This window comes from Salmo salar, chromosome ssa08 (genome assembly GCF_905237065.1).
Source record: "Salmo salar chromosome ssa08, Ssal_v3.1, whole genome shotgun sequence".
NCBI lineage: Eukaryota > Metazoa > Chordata > Actinopteri > Salmoniformes > Salmonidae > Salmo > Salmo salar.
The window spans coordinates 25834053-25845304 of record NC_059449.1 but is presented as its reverse complement, the minus strand read 5'-3'; the positions used below and the strand labels follow the sequence as shown (position 1 = coordinate 25845304).

The window sequence follows — 11252 nt, the reverse complement described above, 5'->3', positions numbered from 1 at the left end:
TCAGCAGAGTACCAAGCCAGAAATAATCAGACACCCATTTTTCAAGCCAGCATATAATGTCACCAAAACCCAGAAGACAGCTAAATGCAGCACTCACCTTTGATGATCTTCATCAGATGACAACCCTAGGACATTATGTTATACAATACATGCATGTTTTGTTCAATCAAGTTCATATTTATATCAAAAACTAGCTTTTTACATTAGCATGTGACGTTCAGAACTAGCATACCCCCCGCAAACTTCCGGGAATTCGCTAACATTTTACTAAATTACTCACGATAAACGTTCACAAAAAGCATAACAATTATTTTAAGAATTATAGATACAGAACTCCTCTATGCACTCGATATGTCCGATTTTAAAATAGCTTTTTGGTGAAAGCACATATTGCAATATTCGAAGTACATAGCTATCATAGGGTTAGAATTTTAAAATCGGCAAGTTTAGACAATAGTGAATTTAATTATATGAATACCTTTTACATGCGTTTTACAAGAGAGGTGGAATCAAGTATGATTCAAGGTACTTAAAATCAGATACCTACCTGGAGCTTCTCCCCGACACATAGACATCTGGCTCAGTAGCATCTGTTGCCCTCTTTGTGAAGAACATGCAAACTGTTTTTTCACATTGAGATGCAAACACGAGTCACTGAGCCACTTTTGTAACCTGGACCATTACAGTGGTGAGTTTTGTGCAGTTGTTGTTTGCTCTTTGCATGCACATATATCACTGTATCATCTGCATACATTTGAACTTCAGACCCAGTGCAGACGGGAAGGCAGATCATTAATGTACAGGCTGAACAGGAGGGGCCTCTATTGACTCCTTGGGGTACACCCACATCATAGCTAAGAGTGGGCGACAGCTCATTGCTCACTGTGACACACTGAGTTCTGCCTTCAAGGTATGATTTCATCCATCTCAAGGCATCGGGGAAAGTTGAACTTGGACAATTTTGTGATGAGAACTTTAAGGTTAACAGTATCGGAAAGCCTTCTCATAGTCAGAAATGCGCAGCCCCAACAACGCCCCTTTGTTCATCTTGGACTTCATATTTTCCAGAAGAAAGCAGTTGGTTAAGCTTCTGTGAGTGTTTCGCGCTGAAGCCAAACTGCATGGAGTGTAATGTGAAGGGCTGTTGTTGAGGTGGGAAAACTGCTTTTCTGCTACACACTTTTCAACAACCTTCGACACCACAGGTAGTATACTAATGGGCCTGTAGTTACTTCACGCCAGCAGGGTCGCCCGATTTAAAGATGGCCGTTATTATGGCTGACTTCCATACCCTTGAAATTCCCAGACCAATAGATGTGTTGGTGACCTTAGTAATGGGGCCAATGAGTGACTCGGTGTAGATTTTTAAGAAAGGTAGAGTCAGCCCCAACACATCTTTGGATTTAGAGTTCATTAGTGAGCTAATCACCTTGTTCACCTTTGACTCAGAAACCTCCCTTTATGATGAAAAAACAAACGTTCATGGACATCTGTGTAAGGACCGCACATTTGCAACATAGACTTCCCTCACTAACCATACGGCAAATGCTGAAATGTTTACTATGTATGTGAAGGAAGGGAGGAATTACACACAGGACTCCTCAGACACACCCCTTAGTTACTGGTGAATGAAGGGAGGAATTACACACAGGACTCTCAGACACCTCCTTATTACCGGTGAAAGGAAGGCAGGGAATTACACACAGGACTCCTCAGACACACCCCTTATTACTGGTGTAAGAAGGAGGAATTACCCACAGGACTCCTCAGACACACCCCCTTGAGAAGTGTAGTACTCTAATCTGAGCCAGGTCTATGCAATTGATCAGAAGAAGAAGAAAGAAGAAGTGTGTATAAATGTTCTGAATAACTCTTGACTCTTGGGTGTCAATGTCACACAGGATACAGTAAATGTAGACCTCAAACCCTCTCTGGAGAAAGACAGAGACATCTTTGAATAACTATTCTCTCTGGTGTCATGTCACACAGAAACAGCATAGTGTATTAAACTGGCCATTGATGGACGACCACAGAGGGCAAGACTCAAACTTGGGAACCCCAAGAGGTGCATGTTTTAGTTCTTGCCACAACACTACAAAGATAATAATTAACTCTTCATCATCAAGCTGTGATTAGTAGAATCCACCTGTAGTGATAGTAACCTCTCAGAACTACAGTATGCTTCTGTGATGTGTGTAATCCCATTTTACTCGCATGTAAAATATTCAATGCTTTAATCACATGTATATACATCAAAATGTATATACACTGTGGTAAACTAAACTAATATAAACCAAATATACAAACTAATCTACACTGTGGTGAACTAAACTAATATAAACTAAATATACAAACTAATCTACACTGTGGTGAACTAAACTAATATAAACTAAATATACAAACTAATCTACACTGTGGTAAACTAAACTAATATAAACTAAAGATACAAACTAATCTACACTGTGGTGAACTAAACTAATATAAACTAAATATACAACCAATCTACACTGTGGTAAACAAATTAATGTAAACTAAATATACAAACGAATCTACACTGTGGTAAACTAATATAAACTAAATATACAAACTAATCTACACTGTAAGAAACAAACAAAACGTGGTTTTCTGGTGAAAATAAGTTGGAGTACATGGTGGTGGTTAGTGTCATACTATTGCTAGACAGTTTTTAATGAGGTTGACAGTTAAAACTGTCTCTGCGCTAGACTGAGTCACACAGAGGCTCCAGCTGTGCAGAGAACAGACACAAACTTGCCAACTGAGATAACAGCAGGACCTTACAACAGTAGAAGTTACAGCAGTAGAAATACAGCAGTAGAAGATACAGCAGTAGAAGTTGCAGCAGTAGAAGTTACAACAGTAGAAGTTACAACAGTAGATGTTAGCAGCAGTAGAAGTTACAGCAGTAGAAGTTACAGCAGAAGTTACAGCAGTAGAAGTTAGATGAACAGGAAGCACAGTCTACTGTTACTGCATTTGAGCACAAGCGTATAAAGATGTCAAAGGAATTATGAATACACAAATGGATTTTGAAGACTTAAGAACCCAATGAAATAAAGACCATTGATATTGATGATCATATTTACAACAACAAAAGACCCATCATGCCCTGCAAGATGGAGTTGGTGATCATTATTGTAACATTTATGCTGTTATAGTGCTAGACACACACACACACACACACACACACACACACACACACACACACACACACACACACACACACACACACACACACACACACACACACACACACACACAGTAAGGGCAATTTTCTGGTAAACCTTACTGATTCTTGTGTATGCTCAAAAATCTTTCCTTAAGCTGAGTTGCTTAGTTATTATTATTAGAGAAACTAGATCATGTAAGATAGAAATGTGTGTGCAGTGTAGAAACTCTAACTAGGGAATTAGACCCCACCCCCTCCATTGTTCAGCTCCTGGGCGCACAACCAAGAGCTGAATGGCGCGACCTATGGTTTCCTGTTAGTCAGAAGAGAATTAACTTTAACTTTCAAACAAAAGCAGATCAGTGTGTTTCCCCCACACCAGTCTGATAAAGCAGTCCTGGCTTTCAGTTTCGTTGTGGGAGAAAAATTAATGCTGTGGTGTTTAGGGTTAATGGGTGTGAAACGTTTGCTGGCTAACTAGTTAGAGTGATTTGTTTCCTGTTGCTCTGGTTGTGTTTTAGGAAGTGTCACTATAGGATTAGAAGAACCGGCAGTTGCTACAGGAGACGAGACGAACCAATTGTATACCATTTACAACAGTTTAGTCCTGTTTCTCCCAACACGGCACATGCCAAGATCACCTGTTTTCTGTATGAGACAGCCTGACTATATGAGGTTCCTGAACTCCTTAAGGCACATGACCTTCCACACACAGTTCATCAACTCCATTATTGCAATTATTAATAAAGATTGATTGTTTGAAGAAATAACAAAGTCTCTCCTTGATTGGTTGGAATTTCATGATGACAAACACACACACCAACAAGCACAAACCTTTTGCACCTTTTCTACACTGACTCTATGCACACACACTGGACTCTACAAAACACACACACTGGACTCCCAAAACACACACACACTGGACTCTACAAACACACACACACACACACACACACACACACACACACACACACACACACACACACACACACACACACACACACACACACAATATGATTTTGGACTACAGGGGAAAGAGGACCGAGCACGCTCCATTCTCATTGACAGGGCTGCAGTGGAGCAGGTTGAGAGCTTCAAGTTCCTTTTGTGTCCACATTACCAACAAACTAACATGGTCAAGCACAACAAGACAGTTTGAAGAGGGCACGACAAAATCTATTCCTCCTCAGGAGACTGGAAAAGATTTGGCATGGGTCTAGATCCTCAAAAGAGTCCAGCTGCACCATCAATATCATCCTGACTGGATTGGGCATCACTGCCTGGACCTCTAAACCAGGCGGTGTCAGAGGAAGGCCCTAAAAATTGTCAAAGACTCGAGCCACCCCAGTCATAGACTGTTCTCTCTGACTACGACGGCAAAGGGTACCGGAGTAACAAGTCTAGGTCCAAGAGGCTCTAAACAGCTTCTACCCCCAAACCATAAGACTCCTGTTTTAACACCTAATCAAATGGCTACCTGAGACTATGCATTTGCTCCCCCACCTCGCTCCCCCTCTTTTATACCGCTGCTATCTCTGTTGTCATCATCTATGCATAGTCAATTTAATAACTCTACCTACATGTACACATATTACCTCACTAACCGGTGCCCCACACATTGACTCTGTTGGCACCCCCCTGTATATATAGTCTCACTATTGTTATTTTACTCTGCTCTTTAATTACTTGTTCCTTTTGACTTTCTTATTCTTATCCAGTATTTTTATTGTTGAAATGTTTTAACTGCATTGTTAGTTAGGGGCTCGTGAAGTAAGCATTTTCACTGTAAAGTCTACACACCTGTTGTATTATTGGGTGTGACTAATAAAATTTGGATTTGATATGCCCACACACACACAAATAAATACTGACATTTCTATTTACATAAATATTCACACACACCGAAGACAGTACATGTTACAGAATCACCTTTGGCAGTGATTACAGCTGTGAGTCTCTGGGTAAGTTTCTAAGAGCTTTGTAGACCTGGATTGTATAATATTTGCCCATTATTCTTAAAAATATTCTTCTAGCTTGGTCAAATTGGTTGTTTGATCATTGCTAGACAACAATTTTCAGAGTCTTACCATAGATTTTCATGCAGATTTAAGTCAATACTTAACTCCCTGCAAACTCCAAAAAGTGATCAGATTTGGCCTTGTGTTTTAAGTTTATTGTCCCTGTTGAAAGTTGAATTTTTCTCCGGTGTCTGGTGTAAAGCAGACTGAACCAGGTTTTCCTGTGGGATTTTGCCTTTGCTTTGCTCCATTCTGTTTAATTTTTTATCCTGAAAACTCCAGTCCTTAACGATTACAAGCATTACCCTTAACATGATGCAGCCACCACTCTGATTGACAGTATGGAGAGTGTGGTACTGTAATGTGTTGTATTGATTTACCCCAGAGTATAACACTTTGTATTCAATACAAAAAGTGAACTGCTTTGCCACATGCTTTTGCAGTTAGCTCAAGTGCCTTGTTGCAAACAGGGTGCATGTTATGTAATATTTATATTCTGTACAAGCCACCTTTTCACTCGTCAATTAGGTTAGCAATGCTGAAGTACCCACAATGTGGATCAATCCTCACAGTTTTCTCCTATCACAGCCATTTAACTGTGTAACTGTTTAAAGTCACTATTTGGCCTAAAAGTGAAATCCTTGGAGAAATGTCCTTCCCTTTCTGGCAACTAAGTTAGACTTTTTTTTTGGGATGAGGAAAAAACAATTTCATCCGTTTTAGAATAAGGCTGTAACGTAACAAAATGTGGAAAAGTCAAGGGTCGAAATACTTTCCAAATGCTCTGTAGCCATGCTATTTAGACTTGTTATTCTTCATCATTATTCACTGTGTATTTATTCCTTGTGTCACTATTTTAACTTCTTTGGGCTAGGGGCAGTATTTTCCACATCCGGATAAAAAACGTACCCGATTTAATCTGGTTACGACTCCTGCCCAGTAACTCGAATATGCATATAATTATTGACTTTGGATAGAAAACACCCTAAAGTTTCTAAAACTGTTTGAATGGTGTCTGTGAGTATAACAGAACTCCTATGGCAGGCAAAAACCTGAGAAGGTTTCATGCAGGAAGTGGCCTGTCTGACAAGGTGTTGTTGTTCTTGCTTCTGTGCATTGAAGAGTCAGGATCTTAGCTGTAACGTGACATTTCCTAGGGGCTCCAATATGCTCTCAGAGCCCGGGAAAACCTGAACGATGACGAGGCAGCCTCAGGCTGAAACACATTATGCCTATTCAAAGTGGCCCATCAGAGGACAATGGAATTAGGGCGCGTGCCCGATTCGACCCCGTGCGGTATTTTCCTTGGCTGTTTAGCTAATTGCAGATTCCCGGTCAGAATATTATCGCTTTTTTACGAGAATAATGGCATAAAAATTGATTTTAAACAGTGGTTGACATGCTTCGAAGTACGGTAATGGAATATTTAGAATTTTTTGTCACGAAATGCGCCATGCATTGCACGACCATTATTACCATTTCGGATAGTGTCTGGGACGAATACGAACAAAACGCCGCTATTCGGATGATAACGATGGATTATTTTGGACCAAACCAACATTTGTTATTGAAGTAGCAGTCCTGGGAGTGCATTCTGGACGAAGAACAGGAAAGGTAAGACCATTTTTGTTATAGTAAATGGGATTTTGGTGAAGGCTAAACTTGCGGTGTCTAAATAGCTAGCCCTATGTGATGCCGGGCTATCTACTCAGAATATTGCAAAATGTGCTTCATCCGAAAAGCTATTTTAAAATCGGACATATCGAGTGTATAGAGGAGTAATGTATCTATAATTCTTAAAATAATTGTTATGCTTTTTGTGAACGTTTATACGTGAGTAATTTAGTAAATTGTTAGTAAATTCCCTGGAAGTTTGCTTTTTCCGAACGTAACATGCTAATGTAAAAAGCTGTTTTTGATATAAATATGAACTTGATTGAACAAAAAATGCATGTTCTGTATAACATAATGTCCTAAGTGTGTCATCTGATGAAGATCATCAAAGGTTAGTGCTGCATTTAGCTGTCTTCTGGGTTTTTGTGACATTATATGCTAGCTTGAAAAATGGGTGTCTGATTATTTCTGGCTGTGTACTCTGCTGACATAATCTAATGTTTTGCTTTCGTTGTAAAGCCTTTTTGAAATCGGACAGTGTGGTTAGATTAACGGAGTCTTGTCTTTAAATAGCTGTAAAATAGTCATATGTTTGAGAAATTGAAGTAATAGCATTTCAAAGGTTTTGAAAATCGTGCCACAGGATTCAACTGGCTGTTACGTAGGTGGGACGAATTCGTCCCGCCGGTCCCATAGAGGTTAAATGTTGTATCATCAACTCGGCATTGTTGGAAAAGGACCCGTAAGTCAGAATTTTACTATTAGCATACACCTGTTGTTTACGAAGCAAATGACAAATGAAATTTAATTTGGATTGAAATAGGTGCCGGCAGTCATTTTGGGTGCCTGAACTATCCAATATGTTTAAGCCAATATTCTGTAAGAGGTTCTGGAAGTCAAGCAGTATAAAATGTGAGGTACTGGAACTTAGTTCTGGTGTTCTGTCACATGACAAGCTTGTGTACTTCCCTCACTGATTCAAAGAGCAACTGAAAACAAATGTAGACACAAATAAAAAGCTGAAAAATAGCAAGCTCTTGTGGTAATAATTTGTTTCAGTGTTTTGTCAGTGGTGGAAGAGATACTCTGGAGCTGCTGCAGTGTGTCTTGGGCTGCTGTGTGTTCTCCTACTGGCTGGGATCATAGGCCTGTTACTCTACCGTGAGTTTATGTTCTCACTCAAACATTCTTCATCATCAGTGGTGTAATGACCAGGGTTCAATTACATTTACATTCCAGTCAAATCAGAAAGTAAACCAAATTCCAATTCCAAGAATTGGAAATCAATTGGAATTCCAGTGTATTTCCTGAATTGACTGGAATTGAAATGCGATTGACCCCAACCCTGGTAATATCTGATTAACATTTCCACTGTTACCTTTGTCGTTGATCGTATTATTTCACAGAGAGAAACCAATTGACCAGCTCCAACACCCTGACTAAAGAGTGGGAACAGCTACAGATTAGCGGCAACAACCTGACTGTAGAGAGAGACCAGCTACAGACTGGCAACAACACCCTGATTAAAGAGAGAGACCAGCTACAGACCAGCAGCAACATCCTGACTGAAGAGAGAGACCTGCTACAGACTAGCAACAACACCCTGACCAAAGAGAGATCAGCTACAGACCAGCAGCAACAACCTGACTGAAGAGAGAGGCCTGCTACAGACTAGCAACAACACTCTGATCAAAGAGAGAGACCAGCTTCAGACCAGTTACAACACCCTGACCAAAGAGAGAGACCAGCTACAGACCAGTCACAACACCCTGACCAAAGAGAGAGACCAGCTACAGACCAGTTACAACACCTTGACCAAAGAGAAAGACCAGCTACAGACCAGTTACAACACCCTGACCAAAGAGAGAGACCAGCTTCAGACCAATTACAACACCTTGACCAAAGAGAAAGACCAGCTACAGACCAGCTACAACACCCTGACCAAAGAGAGAGACCAGCTACAGACCAGTTGCAACACCCTGACCAAAGAGAGACCAGCTACAGAAAGAGATAGAACGTCTGAAACAATCTTCAGTTGAGAAAGGTGAGTCAAATTGTCTCATGATTGTTCTGTTTGACAGTCTCTGTATCAGTTCACATGTCACTTACAGACAGGAATTTAACTTATATTAAATGAAAAATGATGCTTCCAAACCATCCATTAGTTAGTGCCATGTCTTACTTGAGTGTTTGATTGATACTTAATTCAATGTTGTATTAAAGTGACTAAAGCAAGAAATGTTCAACTTCTAGTGTGTCCTCAAGGATGGAAGAAGCTTGGTAGCAGTTGTTACTACGTCTCTACTGAGTCCAAATCCTGGGAGGAGAGCAGACAGGACTGCAGAAATAGAGGAGCAGACCTGGTGGTCATCAACAGCCAAGAACAACAGGTGTGTGTGTGTGAGGTATAGAGAAAAAAGAGAGAGAGAGAGATAGCGAGCAGTAATGGGTATGTTTTAACAATGTTGTCTCTCTCCCACTACTACAGACATTGGTCAATTGGTTATGTGGACGGAAGAACTATGTCTGGATTGGTCTGACTGACTCTGTTACTGAGGGGACCTGGAAATGGGTGGACAACACACCACTTACCACAAAGTAAGACATTCATGAATTCTGTGTCACCATGACATCACTGTCTGGAGAAGTAGGTTCAGAGTGGACAGTCTGATTCTATGTGTTGTTTCTTCTACAGGTATTGGAACAGTGGACAGTCTGATTCTATGTGTTGTTTCTCCTACAGGTATTGGAACAGTGGACAGTCTGATTCTATGTGTTGTTTCTCCTACAGGTAATGGAAGAGTGGACAGTCTGATCCTATGTGTGGTTTATTCTACAGGTATTGGAACAGTGGACAGCCTGATTCTGTGTTGTTTCTCCTACAGGTATTGGAACAGTGGACAGTCTGATTCTATGTGTTGTTTCCTCTACAGGTAACGGAAAAGTGGACAGCCTGATGCTATGTGCAGTTTCTCCTACAGGTATTGGAACAGTGGACAGTCTGATCCTATGTGTTGTTGCTCCTACAGGTATTGGAATAGTGGACAGCCTGATTCTGTGTGTTGTTTCTTCTACAGGTATTGGAACAGTGGAGAGACTAATGGTGGAAGAGCTGAGAACTGTGTGTATTTCTACTCCAGGTCATCAGACACAGGAGAATGGTGGGACTATGACTGTTCCTATAAATACAGATGGATCTGTGAGAAATAGGATTCATCCTCGGTACTTTGAACTGCTAAATAGGATTATGATAAGTACTATCAATCGTAAACTATTTTCTGCTCATTCTATTTACCTTGTCAAGTACATACAATATATAACAATGCAAATGAATAATACATTATAATCAAACCAACAAAACATATGCAATAACAATACAATGAATTGATAACAGAATAACTGTTCTCTCTGTTGTTGTGGAAATTCACCACTAAGGACTCAAATTCAAAGGAAATGAATCAATCTTTATTATCTCAGTCATCGAGGTTCACTGACTCAACACAAGCCTGATGTTCATTTTTATTATTATTACTTTTTAGTTTAGTCTACTTGCTAAATATTTTTCTTAACTCTTCTTGAACTGCACTGTTGGTTAAGGGCTTGTAAGTAAGCATTTCACGGTAAAGTCTACACTTCTTGTATTCGGAGCATGTGACTAATAAAGTTTGATTTGATTTGAGACCCTTTAAACTGCGACACAAACAAGTCATATAAGCACGGTTGGTTCCTGCATGAGACTGACTGATACCACACCAGGCTTCTTACCTTGAAACTGAGATACTCCTTTTGGTTCCCAGAGCAATGTTCTGGCTGTACTGGGAAATTGCTTATTCAGTGATAGTGTGGATTCCTCCCATGTACAGTCAATCAGTTACACACATGAACCCAACAAAGTTGGTTATTAGAGAAGCAGCATTATTCTAAACATATGAGTGGATAAACACAGAGAAAATGTCACACTGTATTATATAATAGTTGATCAAACATGGAGTCTAGAAGGACTGTTCTCTACTGTATAATAGTTGATCTAACATGGAGATGTCATAACGTTGGCTGACTCTCTATCGTTCGTGTCTGTGGACAATCATTAATGGGAACACTTATGTTATCAAATCAATTCTCTGTGTAATTACTGCACAATTAAACTAATCATGTAAACAGTAATTAACTAGGAAGTCGGGGAACCAGGTGAAAATGTTATTTAAAGAGTTACATTTTTGAAAATTTTAACTCTCTTCAGATATTTTCATATCTTATCGATTACCTTCACAACTGAATGTATTATTACCTCATCAGTCATATTCTGAATGTCGCAAACCCTTGGATATGTGTACGAAGCCTAGCATAAATGATGAATCAGGGATTTACAAATTGTCTTCATTATTTATTTACTAACTAACTAAATAATCACACAGAATTACATAAAAACACAC

General features: G+C 39.7%; 1 long non-coding RNA gene across 1 annotated transcript; it reads left to right on the top strand.

Moving 5' to 3' along the window:
* The first annotated feature begins 8806 nt into the window (after window positions 1-8806).
* LOC123744248 (uncharacterized) lies at window positions 8807-11017 on the top strand. The gene is made up of 4 exons (XR_006770843.1): window positions 8807-8863; window positions 9073-9209; window positions 9308-9417; window positions 9897-11017. It is a non-coding gene; the product is annotated as an uncharacterized lncRNA (long non-coding RNA).
* The last annotated feature ends 235 nt before the right edge of the window (window positions 11018-11252 follow it).